Below are 14,981 nucleotides of genomic sequence, written 5' to 3' on the forward strand. Positions count from 1 at the left end.
TATAGCAAATGATCTGAAAGAATAGTTTCATAAAACTTAAGCCCTAAATATAAGACCTGACATAACTCATATCACAATAAGTTCATTTTAATTGATATTTCATATTTCTTATTTCCAACGTTATGTCAGGTCGTCGAATAATACGCAGTATAATTCATGTCGACAGTTGTTTCTCGGAACCAGCGTTTGTTTACTTAGCTCCTTATAGACCGAGGTCATAATCTATAACGAAGCGGTCAACGTTGAGTTAGTTCCATTCATACGGACATTTCATTCATGGACGCGAATTAATTTACCATCATTATGTAATATTTTCTAATGTTATCTTTCAAGTATTTACCGTTAGAAAAATAAAACATTATTATAACATGTTTGCGCAAGTAGATCTATTGAAACAGGTAAGTTTAACAATCTTTATACAACTCTATGGCAAAACTGATTAACGTGGCGGACTATTTGAATTGCGCATGAAATTATATTTTGTGTTGTCAGTCTCAGCACCTGTTGAACTTTACAGAAACTCGATATATGGTTATAATAGTCTGGCGAATATCGCCAGCCTAAAAATGAGATTTTAGTAGCAAAATAATTAGTTACGTAAATAAATGATTTGCTTATAGTTTATTACCCTATGATATACGTAAACAAACCGAGTCTTCACTTTTTTTACTGAGTTGCACTCTGTACTTCCTTTAAGATTTTATTAGGCCAGTTAATCTCTGGTAGTTTAAAGTACACGTACAAATGTGACAAAAATACGTTGTTTATTTACTGACATAAATAGATTGCACCCCAACCTTGAAAACGTTTGCACATGTATGTTGTTGTACATTTTGTTGTAAACATGTGCAAGAAGCGTGAAATCAATGTCAATAATTTTACGTTAAGTAATATTTGAGATAAATGCGAAGGTTAATGCCCACAGAACAAGAGCTGTCGGGAGGACAGCAACGCTCGACTATTCTACAGCCTTGTCAACTGAATAAATATAAAAGGCGATAAAGGGGCATAATTTTGTAAAATTGCAAAACTGGGTTATGAAACCTGTACATTGCATATTAGCTCATGACAACAGTGGACACATGGGTGAAGTTTCAATCCATTCCCATTAGTGGGTACTGAGATACCAGCTTACATACAAAAACTTGACCAAAATGTCGAAAAGTGGTATAATTTTGTAAAAATGCCAAGTAGAGTTATGGTACCTGTGCATAGCATGTCAGATCATAAAAGTGAAAAAGTGAGTGAAGTTTCAATCCATTCCTAAACTTAAGGGTACTGAGACAGTAGCTTACATACAAAACCTTACCCGCAAATTTCTAAGTCGAAAAAGGGGCATAATTTTGTAAAACAGCAAAATAGAGTTATGGAACCTGTGCAGTTTAAGTCACTTTATCACAGTGAATAAGTGTGTGAAGTTTCAGTCTATTCCCATGAGTGGTTACTGAGTTACCAGCTTAAATAAACAAACTTAACCAAAATCGGGACGCCGGCGCGGACGCCGACGCAGACGCTGTCGCGGAGGCCGACGCATGGGTGAGTCCTATAGCTCTACCTATTCTTTGAATAGTCGAGCTAAAAATGTATTCTTTTGTATTTCCATAATGGTAATTATACAAGATTTGTATGAAAAAAGAGAAATACTATTACCAGTATTAGAATGATACTACTAACAGATATTTACTTTTTTGTAACTGAAAGGGTTACAATGGGCCGAAAACAATTTAGCGATAAACATATTGAAGTAGATTTTTTCCTGTTAAAATCCTGTTACTAATCAAATTGAACTAACAAAAAGCGAATTTCTTAACTTAGTTTTGAAAAAATAGCAAACTTATTTAAATGGCAGGGGCCTGTGTCACACGTATGTAGTTTTGGATATACCAACTTTGGTCTAATTAGAATACTTTCTAAATGGCGTTTAACGTTTAAGGAGTTCGGGAACAATGATTTTTCTGTAGGAGTGGTAAAATATTTTGGCAAACAACATCCTCGCGCTTCATAACCCATAACCGCTTGGTTCATACCGGCAGTGTGTGCCTCGTTTTGGAAATTCGGGATTTGGCGAGAAATCCATAGAATGCTACATTCGTCTAAGCTGATACATATGGACTGTATTTGTGGTTTTAAGATGACTTACGCTCAACTTAGGAATGAGCCTAGGCGATGGATTTTTTTTTATATATAGTAAGCTTTGAATACAACAGAACATTTGGGATTGTTTGGGTTTTATTACTACTGGAGTTAAGCCCCCCCCCCCCACCCCCCCCCCCCCCCAAAAAAAAATGGTTTTGGGGAATTTCCACCTTTCTTGTTCGTTATGTATCACAAAGCGGATGGCCGCCACGAATTCTTGTTAAGACCAAATCTATTAAGCTTATGTTGTATCTTGCAAAAATTAATTGGTTACAAAATTTATTAATTTTTATAGATATTAACTCGATATTTTAATTAATTAACTCGAAATCTAGACTTTCAAAATAAAAATTTCGACCTTGTAACTTATAATTTCGTTTGCACTAAAGCTTTGGCTTAAAAATCACTAAAATATTTTACAGTTTACTTTTTGTTTCTTTCAATCTTTCAGTCCAAAACAGGAAATATATACTGAAGATCAATCCAAAAATGAAATAAATAATGAAACTTTAAAATATCAAAATTATCGTCTTTAAATTTACATTTTGTCATACTGAATGTTCACAATACCAAAACAGAACAGATACGTAGAAAATCGTGTGTTTCTTGGTGTTTATTAAGAAAAAAAAATGAAACAAGCGGGTAGATCTATGAATACGTTTCAGCAGTGAATATAGTGAAAATGACGAGTGACACCTCAAACGTTAAAATAAGAAACATGTTGTTATGACATTTTATCACATACCACATCTCCTGTCATCTGTATAAGATATCAAATTATGTTTACTCTTAACAGAATAATACCTGTGTTAACAGCAGTGACTCGCCACACATGCAAATATACAGTATCAAGTGCAAAACATGGCTTAAAATTTGTAGTTGAGCAGGAAAAATCGAGAAACGGGTTCGTTTTGTTATAAATACGGTCGGTTAAAAATGGATATAAAACTCTGTGCATTATTTTGTATTTGGACAAACTGTTGTTTAGTACGCGCAGCGGAACATCCCTATTCTGGAAATGGCGAAAGTAAGTACATTTTTTTCAATGCTGTTCACATCGGTGTTGCTACGCACATGAATACCAAAATAGTGTATTCCAGCGGACTGTAATTTTTGGCTCACCAGAGCCAAAGGCTCATAGTTAGCTTTTGTGACCGCTCGATGCGCGTCCTCCGTCGTCTATCGTCAGTCGTCCGTCGTGTGTGGTGCGTCCGCCAACAATTTCTAAAAATAGCAATGCTACAGGATTTTTTAATCCAATTTTAATCCTGATTTTGACTGCATTTCCATATTATATAAAGCCGCTGGATGCCAAAAAACCTTATTTTGGGCCAAAATGTGCAAAAACAAATTTTTGGTCACGTTTTTAGATAGAACAGGACCAGGCTCGTAAAATGTGCCTTATTTCAGAAATTGCCAAAAAGTGACCTCACTATTTTTAAAAACAACATGACAAAGTTTGCTCAAAGTTAGCCACCCAAAACACTTTAAAGGAAGTATTTTTTCATATTTTTGGAGTATTTTCATTTTAGATAAATAAATTATGGTAAAATCATCCCCTGAAAGGTCTAAAATACGTCATTCAAAAGCATGTGAAAGTGACAAGAATAGTCACTGTCTTAAAACAGTACTAATGTGTCATCACATTGACCTGGTTATGATCCAAGAAACTGCAGTGCAAATATTAACCAATGATGTAACTTTTACTAACCTTAAATAGTTGACCTTGACCCTTTGATAATATAGTTCTGACATTGACCTTGGCCGTCTGTATGTAATGTATAATGGTAATTCTTCTCTGTGGAACCAGTTGAACATCTCTGAAAATTTCTGAAACAAAATGGAACACACACACACAAACACATACACACACACATACACATACATGTAAACGATACCAATCGGGGATGTAAGTTATAAACCTACTAAGTGGGAACTTCTTTATTACTGCACCTACAGTTATCATATTTCTGTATCAACTCTTATTCTTATCATCTTTAAATTATCCGAGGCTTTAGATTAAAGCTATCTTCAATAGTTAAGCAATGAGATTTTTCACATTCAAAACGGGGCATTTTGTGTTTAAACCAACTGAGGTGAGTGTATAACAAACCGGGTGTTTGTGTATAGACGAAATGTGGAATTGTGTGTTTCAGCAAAACGGGGAATTAGTGTAAAGACTAAATAAGGTACAAGTGTTAACTAAACGGGTGCATGTGTATAGTTGAAACGAGGAACTAGCTATTAAACTAATATATGCGGAATCACTTGTTGCATAACGTGTATATGAGTAAATTCAATCGAGGAATTTGATTTGATTTGACGGGTTTAATGCTCGTTTTAGTATTCAGTTATGTCAGGCGGTCAGTTTACTTAACAATAGTTCCTGGGAACATCCAGTAATAGTCTCCCATCCTCCGTAAGAAACTGCCAGCTTTCTTACAAAAAGAGACATGGTCGGGAGCAGGACTCGAACCAATGCCCCTTAATCAGTGAGAGCTTACGGTGATTTTAAATCAGCGACCCTAACCACCCAAGCACAGAGGCGGTCAGCAATCGGAGAAATTCTATATTCTGTTTGTAAGCGGTACGTCAATCCTTTCAAAATTCAACTAAAGTTGCCTATGTCAAATGTTTACATTAAAATTATTGTTTTAAGAAGACATAAAACGATCGAAGAACAAGCCAGATACATGATGCAGAAACACAATATATCACAAAAAATGTATCTGGTTATATCAACGTTTTATTTCAATCAAAAGCATTACTTACAAAAGCGGTTGAACTTCGATATTAAGTGAATATTGTATACTATAGTCCCCACTTATGTTTTAACTAAATTGCTAAGCAGACAATTTCTCCTTCAATTCCGTCTAAATCAAAGAACCGATTTACAGACGCAATATTGTGAACGAACATTCTACACTTTGCAGAAGAATACTATTCGTTCCAAAGACAGTTATTACTGAATGTGATTGTAAGTACATTAAAATAGTATTAAGAATCAAAACATACAAGTGGTTCCTATAACTAAAGAATGATTCTGCTTAAGGAAATCACCCGTATCCGAGCACACTAAAAATAAACAGACAACGGTCCGATCGGAGTTAAGTTCATATGTTTTTCACTTTTTTTGCGCTCCTACCTTTGAAATGTTATATTATTATAATGAGTACATTGTATAAATTATAATGATTAAAGCTTTAGATAGTACCAGTTGCTATTTAAACATGGTTAGTTTCAAAAAGAAAAAGTATTACAAATAGTAAAAAAAAAATGACGACCGCAGAGTAGGACATAAACCCATGACCCGTACGAATAATGTTTCACTACCTGCTTACGAATGAAGGTAAACTCTCTTAAATTTAAGACGAAAAAATATAGTAATAGAGGTGATTAATATGAATAACATAGATCTGAGGCAAACACATGACCCCAAACCAGGAAGAAAAACAGTGACATAGCATTCGTTTTTATTTGCACCTTTTCTCTCTAATAGGCTAGTGAAACTCGATTTGTTTTTAGAAAAAAGACATTTACGGATATTTTCAAGGTAATATTTCAGGTTTTTTATGTACAGGCAAGAACTCCGCAATGTCACGCAGTTCTCGATTTGCATACAAATCGTTATTCCCTGCCCGAGACAAATCGCAAATGATATTAACAAAAATATGAACAAACATCATTTCGAGGCATATATATTTGGTTAGCGATGGATTTTCATGTTTCTTTTTTCTTCTGTCATGTTTGTAGAAAACCAGGTTGCTTTATACGCTGTCAAGTAATCTTTCAGATTTCTTGGAGGTTATGGGTTCGAATCCCACACTTGGAAAGTCTTTTTTACCAGTTTTCGTCACTTTTTCCTTTTTGAAACTGATCATTATTTAATAGCAAACTATACTATCTAGAGTTCCAAATCACGAACATGTACAATATAGCATAACATCTTAAAGGTAGAAGCATGGAAACTGATACACAAAACTGCTACATTTACCGCAGTATACTAGTATTTTCAACCAAAAGCAAACGTACATGGCTCTTTCAAACAAAGGACATGTTGTGCCTGAAACGTCATGTTAAAATCATTCTGATCAAGGATGAGTGAAATGAAAGCAGTCATAGGTATTTTAAATGCATTTGGTATTGTTGTTTTAATATAATACTTTCATATCCTAAACTATCAAAACTAAAGATAAATGCACTCTTAATAAATGCCGGGTTAGTGTGTCGGCGAAAAGGGCAATGTCTTGATCTGTGTTGGTCATTTAAACTGTGTTGGTCACTTACGTAGGTAAGTAAGTCAGAAAATTCTTAATTTATAGCGGTCCCATTTAGCTAATCTATTCTTCTTTGAGGGCCCTCTTTGGATTAGAATGAAGAGTATTTTGATCATAGTAAACAGTTTAACAAAGCTGTAAGCATTGATAGTAATTTTACAAACATGTCTAAACAGGATAAGCTGGTATTCCTGTTTACTAATCTAAATATGATAAGGTTGTCTGCCAAAACCTGCCTTAATATTTTACAGCGTCATATGTATTTTTTTTCTATGTAAATTTCTTATTGCATAGGATTAACATGGAAGCCATTGGCTTCAACTTAATATAAGTAATCTTTACCATTTGACTTCTGTAAGTGCTTGCGAATGTTTTCCATGTTAATTCTATGTTAAGTGCTGTTTTAAGAGTACATTTGTAATTGTGCTGGGGTGCACTTATTACAGTCTCTTGTATCTATTTTATAAAACGCGGCTATATACTATGTTTTAGGAATGGTTTTATTGTATTGTATTATGATTTATACATATATAGAAGAGACGGAAATAAACATAGTATATATATAGTAACAAATATTTAACAGAAATCAAAGAAATTATATATGCATAAAACAAGAGATATCATGAAATGGAGTTAACATTAAAATCCATTCATCCATCGATCAATTTTATACAGTTAAATTTAAAACATGGCAATGAAAATTAGGTTTTGATTTCTATTGGCAAACAATTCAATACAATTTGCCAGGAATATAAAAGACTATCTTTAGATAGTTCACAGTTTGTATTTGATATATACAGTTCAGGATGTCCAGGGCATTCTTCATAGTACGCAGAGGTAATGCGTAGGGGTCTTGGTATCCTCACCATGATTTTTTTTTCATCTGAGAACCACAAATGGTGCATTTTGGCGTGTATTTGAAGCTAAACATTGCACGAAAACCTTACTCGTTCTAAATCTTTTATATAAAATGTATTATTTTACTATTTTCGTGCTTTGTCATTTTTATCTCGCGCTTCGGGTATCGCCTTCCCATGACAAAGAAGCGTGAAAGACGAAGCACGAGATCACAACGGCGAAGTGCGAAACTATGAAAATTTCAGGCTTTAACATTAGCATTGGGCAGATTTTGTACCAACAATACTGAATCATAAAACAAGTATATACACGTAGCGGGATTATTGATATAATATTATCTAAACGACATCTAAAACCAAGTATTACACTGAAATCTTGTTTTGATGATTTTTAAAAATGTTGTTTAAGGTCTTTCGAAATATCAAACATATAATTTAGTTACGTAATACGCATTGAAAATATTAAATCACCAATTATATAGAAAGAGCATATTTATCTCACTGTGAATTGATTGTCAAATACTGTAATATCGTATGACTTGTATCGGTGTCAATAGCGTAAGATTTAACTAGGTGTAATGAATGGATTTCTATTGAATTTTATTTTCTATGGGATAATAGTTGATAATTTCATACACTTAAGTACAATTATAACATATTTCTATGATATCAAAGGCTGAGCGTGAAGCTATTATATCTTTTTTATTTATTTATATACCGTTACAATAGTTTCGCGCTCAGCTCAAGATAAAGTAAATATTATGCCAGACAAACGTCTGCAGTGTTACACAAAAAGTCATATTCAAAAGCTTTTAGCCTTAAAAATGTATTTTTTTCCGATTTCAAACCAACATTTTATTAATTGTTTACACTGTATTATAATTTTGTTATAGAAATTTCCTCCTAGACAGCGTATGACTGTAATATTTCACATGGTCAGGATTATTACAAAATAAGCAATCAGATAGTAGGATTATGAGATAAATTGCAAAACTGTACCTAAATTGTTATAAAACTACAAATACAAATTTTGGTGAATTTCAATGCACGTTAAATCAACTAATCATATAAATCAGTTTGCTATACAAATAATGTCTATAAGAAACAGGTTCGCTTTATTTTTATTACAATCTCAGATTATAACGAAAACGCACTTGCTTGTCCCGATGAGTTCGCTAAAACCGGAGTTTACTGTACTTCAAACATAATATGAAGTAAGCAATGATAGTGTATGAAGCCATCTCCGTTGCATGACACTAGCCAATTAATTGTGTATGGTTGTCAGATTTTCACTACGCAGCTGCGTATTTGCGTAAAGGTAGCTACGCGCTTGATGAGTGTTTTTGCAGAAATATTTCATTTATATAATACGTATGTAAACCAGTCGACATATTATACATAAAACATGCCTTCTGGAGAAAAGACGATTATCAAATCTTAAATTATCATTAATTTCAAATCTTGATCAAAACCTTGAAATTCATTACCAAAAACAGTGCTACAGACCCGTTTTTGTAGTCATACAATTTTGTTTGTGTTAATTATAGACGTTTTTCCCAGTAATCCAGGTTCGTTTGAATATATGCTTTATAAAACAAAGTTTGACATGATACTGTTAAAAGTCTCTGATTGTGTACAATAACCAAATATATGATGCTACATTTAGCAAACTTGTTTAATATGGGTATCCCACTTAAGATTATATTGAAAGTATATGCCAAGATTGTTTTTCGCCTGAAGTTTGTCCAAAAACTGAATAAATCGTTACGTAAAACTGAATAATGTCGTTATCTTTCTGAAAGCTATCTATTGTGTGTGTGTTCGGGTTTAACGTCTTTTTCAGCAATTTTTCAGTCATATAAACACGGGTGTCTACTTGTAGCAGTGAATGCCCAACTTTATAGTGCTGCCTCACTGGAATATCACGCCGTAGACACGTGACATGATACCCCACCCAGTCACATTATACTGACACTACCCTCTTAATTCTGAGCGCCAAGCGAGGAAGCTGCTAGTACCATTTTTTACGTCTTTGGTATGACACGGCCGGGGATCGATACAATACAATAATTTCTGACATGTACATATGAGCCTATATGCTTTGTTGAAACATTTTTACATCATAGATTTCAACACATTGCGATTGCTGAAACAAAATCAGTGCGAAAATAGCATAAAAATCCTGTGTTAAGATAATTGCATGAGTTAGGTACTGTATGATATAGGTTTTATAATTTTCACGTGTTCTTAATCAGTATTTTAAACGTACTGGAGTCAGATCCTCTTATGCTTTTCTTTGATGTGTAGTAAATAATATCAATCATTTCCAAATAATGAAACTGTATTAAAATTCTCTGGCTTTGCTGTATTAATTACTGTTGAATTTACATAGGTAATTGCATTATGAGCTGATTATATGAACATCTTTGGAGGTAATACTACATTTATTTTTTCAAATGCAGCACGGTAATTCAAAAGGAATTAGTATATTTCAGCACCGCGCTTGAAGTTTAAAGTTAGTTAAATGCGATGAATATACATAAAATGTATATATAAAATGTATATTTTGAGTAGTGTTCCTGTATATTATAATATTCTCAGTTTAACATTAATAAGATTATTATTAAATTGAAAGTTTGTTAAATGCGATGAATATACATAAAATGTATATATAGAATGTATATATTTTGAGTTGTGTTCCTGTATATTATAATATTCTCAGTTTAACATTAACATTGTCAAATCAAGTCATTAATATAGAAATAAAAGCGCATAACACAATAAGCCAGAAAAGATATGCGGTAACATAAATATATAATACTGTCTTATGAACGTTAAAAGATATTTAATTGGTAATTGATGAATTAATCAACATAATCTTTTCACTCATGAGCTTATAATGATGAAAACATATGTTAAATTAGTGAATATATTTTAAACCTTTGTGTGTATGTACTACGAGTTGTATATACCACTCCGGGAGAACTACGTTCCAACGTAAGTCATGTCTCAACGATATAATGTGACATATCTCAACGATTTCTGGTTACGGTATCGCTCAATGTGACACGGCTTATATTATTTTCATATATAGCAATTACTTTTATGATATTTACTTATGTCTTGACTTGAACATGTATTCAGATTCTAGAAGTAATCGCATAAATTTATCAAAACATTTGAATTTCAAAAACAGTTGTCTGTTATTTAGAAAATAGAATCATTTTGCTATTTTCCAGAATAAAACAAATATACTACATTTTTCAACAGCAATACTTACTGACAGTCAACGATCGATTAAAGGCAATACCAGTTATAATCTTAGAAATATATTACTGCAACTGCTTTATCATAAACAGGCAATATTTATTTAATATCATGTTCCTCATTCTAACCGATGATGTTACTAACTCTAAACGCGACATAGGTAAGCGTTACTGACACTCATCGAAGTCTTGCGGCTAAACATTACTTATATTCGAGTGAAATGTACCAGAAAGTCTGTGACTGAATATCAGGTTTTGTTCAAAGTATGTACATATGTACTAGTATTTTTTTTATCCGTTTCTTTTATTATCATTTGACGGTTTCCCCAAGATATCTTACTAGCAATATGTACGGGGTAGCCGCGGAGTTGACTTATACTATTGCATGCGCACACCTTAATTATTATTAAGTCTGTAAAACGATTCTTTTGAAGCACAGGACGCAACTAAGAAACCTGAAGTAAGCATGTAATCGTAGGTTATTAGATTTGTATCTAGGTATATGCACGCGTTATGCAGCGGAAATAGAGAAATATTGCGCGAAAAGGCATTGAGTACATACGTTTTTGGTTCTTAAGGTATTAGGCCCCTAATAGTAATGTTTAAAAAATGGCATTTGCTTGGTATATTCTTACAGTTGACCGTGCTTCGCACTTATATGCAAATTTTTAAAAACTTTTACCGTGCCGTTTTTTATAAACTTTGTGTAATTTATGGTATTTCCTAAAGCTCAAGTAGAGACAAATTTCAAAGTGGTGGCCTTTATCCAAAACGTTTTCAGAGAATTTATTATTCCATTATTGTTTATGGAAGAAACATCAAAACTATTGGTAAACAATCATAAAACTTAAAATAAAAACTGTCAATATCATTTTTTCTAGGGTGCCTCGAGTAAACGGATTTAATCAGACAGAATTCCAACTCCAATATTGAAAAATTATGGTCGAATCCTGCGGGTCTGTTTTGAATTTTGCTCACTTCATTAAAAATAACCTTGGGGCAGAAATAAAACCTACCTACATTTCTACCACAATATGTAGTCTAAATAATGAAGGCAAAATAGAGAACTTTTACCGCATGTAACTCAGTATTTTTAAAGATGTCTAACTCTATCCCTTCTTTTTAAGTAGTAAATTCACTTTTAACAGCAAGAAATCGCATATCAAATGATTTTTTTCCCATTTTTATACAATAAATCAATAACAAGTCTTGAAAGAAGTAAAAACTTACTAGAAAAAATGAAAAACAAGAAAAAAAAAATTGGGTCCCAGTAGGGCTTGAACCTACGCCCCCCTGAAAATTGCTGTAAAAGTAGGTTTATGGTAGGAATTGAATACTCTTCAAAAAGGAGGTACTCTATTATGGGCCTAATACCTTAAGGTTTGCTTTTTATATTTTTATACACGAGCATTTTTGTGTTTTACATGTCATGCCTTTCTGTTTCCATTACGTGTGTAAGAGATTCACCTGGAGGGGATTACTTTTATTTACACTGTCCCGTGTCTTTGGAACATGGTAGGGGTAAGAGTGAGGTTGGGTGCGCACCATAAACCGGTTTAAGCTCCCCATTGGTGTTTTTGCCACTGACCGTTCCAAGGCGGTGCCCCACAGTGTTCCATTATTTGTTCGTGTTTGTCCGTGTGTGTTGGCTTTGTGTGTGTGTGTTTGTTTGTGTGTGTGTGTGTATGTGTGTGTATGGTGTACGCGTTTGCGTGCTGGGGGTTTCGTTTTGAGGAGGCTGCGTTTTTGGTACGTGGCATTCCCTGTTTGATATTTGTATTTGTTTTTTATGAAGAATGAATGCTTATTTATCGATGCAAATCTAAAAATCTTTTTATAATTACTACGTGTGTATTATTCATTATATCAATGATAAACAAAGTTGTTCTTTAACCCAAGTGGAACTGAAAATGTCCTAGTTAAAGAACTTAAAAACATGACGACATCCATGAAACTGACGTCACAATTGACGACACGCACCCAAAATAAAACTAAAACGTCGATATTTATAGGTTATTGACTTTGCATGTGGATATAATGCACTTGTTCTGCAGCAGTAATATTGCGCAACCTTAGGAGCGAAAGAACGAGTGCATATATCCACATACAAAGTTGATAACGTTTTAATTACATACCTACTATCAAGTAATTACTTTATGTCTAAATTTTCTTTCTGGTACGACACAGGAAAAACACGAGAAGAATTTCTTTGAAAATCTAATAAACAAATGAAGCTGACGCGTATTCATATTTTCCACAAGTTGAAACGTCAAATAGATGTCGCAACGTGCGTGTGGACGTCATGGACATCACGCGATTCTTTCCATTTAAACGTTTAGAAAACATTACTCTCCGATATGAAAGCGTTGTCCGCAATAACATATGTACAGTTTAATGAATGGGAGAGTGGTGCCTTTGAGTAATAATGGCCCTGCCAAGGTGATAATAGCTCGAGGGCTATTATTTGCTTTTAGGGACATTATCACTCAAAGACACCGTTCTCCCATCTATTTACCTGTTTATTATACGTGTATATAATCGTTTAAGAAGAGTTTAACGTGCATTTTTCATTTGTTCAAGCATTTACTGGGGTTTTTCAGTTTCTATACCATTTGGATAAGGGGCTACATGTTGTATAAAATCAAATGCCTTGATAGTTGTACTTTCTTACATCCAGCATAATTTAGGGTTGAAAAGAAAATCATATCATAAAGAATTGCTACGAAGTTAATATACGACTGGGTTGTGCTTTCTTGCCATAATGGCACGTCTAGTGTTATAATATAACCCAAGGGCTTTATTTCGAGGACTATTATTAAACTATAGGTGTGCCATTGCGGCTAGAAGGCACAACCAGCCGTTTATTGACTTTTTTATCATATACGTTCACTTCATATTTATTTTGGTATTTTCATTTTATATATTTTCCAAACACCTAAAAGAATTATTTGTTTTGCTTTTTTATCAACAATGCCATCAATATTTGACAATCGATCTGATTCAGCGACCTTTCGATCGCCATAAATAATGTTGCTTCATGACGTCAACATCAAAACGCGCTGACGTTCTGGTTACCCGGGGCCGTTATGGTTATGGTGCCAGAGGCGCACTGAACCATTATGGATACATAAACAGAAGCCGTAATGACCGTTTTAAAACGGCTTTTTGTTACTATTTATAGTAATATATATAATAAGGAAAAATATTGCACGATCGCAGTCCATTGAAACTCAATTGAAATAATTTTATATACGTAATAAGGAAAAATACACCGGACTGGCCTTTCCGTCGACATTACCAATGCCTGCAAAACCCATCTGGCACCCCATGCGATGGCTGTCGTGCTGGTTATGACAACTTGTGCTGCTTTGATATTATATGGTATTGTATATGTGAACGTAGACATTATCATGTACCTTGAGACCTTCTCTTCGTCCTATTTACATGTAGTATTTTTGTCGGTCTGAAATACGTTCATAAAACGATAAAACTAAAGTGGAACTTTGTTATTGTGCTTCACTTGAATGTAATGACGTCACTTCGGCTTAGAGTTACGGACGTTCATTTCCCGCGCTGTGGGTGCATGCTCTGCCATAAGAAGGAGTACTGCAAATGAAGTGTTTCTAATTGCTTTTAAATTTCTGTTGTTATTTGTAAAATACGGCATGCAACAAAAATGATCTGTCAGAATGAAACGGTAATTTTTATGCGATATGCAAGAAAAAATCCAGTTATGTGTTTACGACCTCGACAGAAATATCCGTCCTGAGGGCACTTGCGCCTGGTCCTTTGGGATCATGGAGTCCATTCAACACATATATAATAGAGTTCCGCTTAAGCCGGTGCTAGGGGCGTAAGAGGTGTTGCACATTTCATTACCTCTCATGAACAGACTCAATCAAACCGAGTCTGCTATTATTCTTCTTGGTTGCATTCTTTGCTTCCAAAGTATCTTTTTACAGATTTTATTAACTATCACAACAGCAATCTTTAAGTGCCGTGTGGCGGCGGCTGTAAAAAGTCTCCCCGTACTTAGATTCAGTGTTGTTATATTTTCTAGTCCTTTGGGATCATGGAGTCCATTCAACACATATATAATAGAGTTCCGCTTAAGCCGGTGCTAGGGGGCGTGAGAGGTGTTGCACATTTCATTACCTCTCATGAACAGACTCAATCAAACCGAGTCTGCTATTATTCTTCTTGGTTGCATTTTTTGCTTCCAAAGGATCTTTTTACAGATTTTATTATATGGTTACGAGTTATGACGTCTCAGGTTCCTAATAAATTTGCACGACGTAAAAATAATTATTATATGCGGATAAAATGAGCAATACGCCTGCACATGGTGTCGAAAACATTTGTTACGAAATAGCTAATTTATGTGGAAAGTTCTTGGAGTAATGCTTTACTATCCTAATTATCTATACAGTATTGATTACCGGCGT

The sequence above is a fragment of the Mercenaria mercenaria genome, chromosome 14, assembly GCF_021730395.1.
Source record: "Mercenaria mercenaria strain notata chromosome 14, MADL_Memer_1, whole genome shotgun sequence".
In the NCBI taxonomy this organism is placed as follows: domain Eukaryota; kingdom Metazoa; phylum Mollusca; class Bivalvia; order Venerida; family Veneridae; genus Mercenaria; species Mercenaria mercenaria.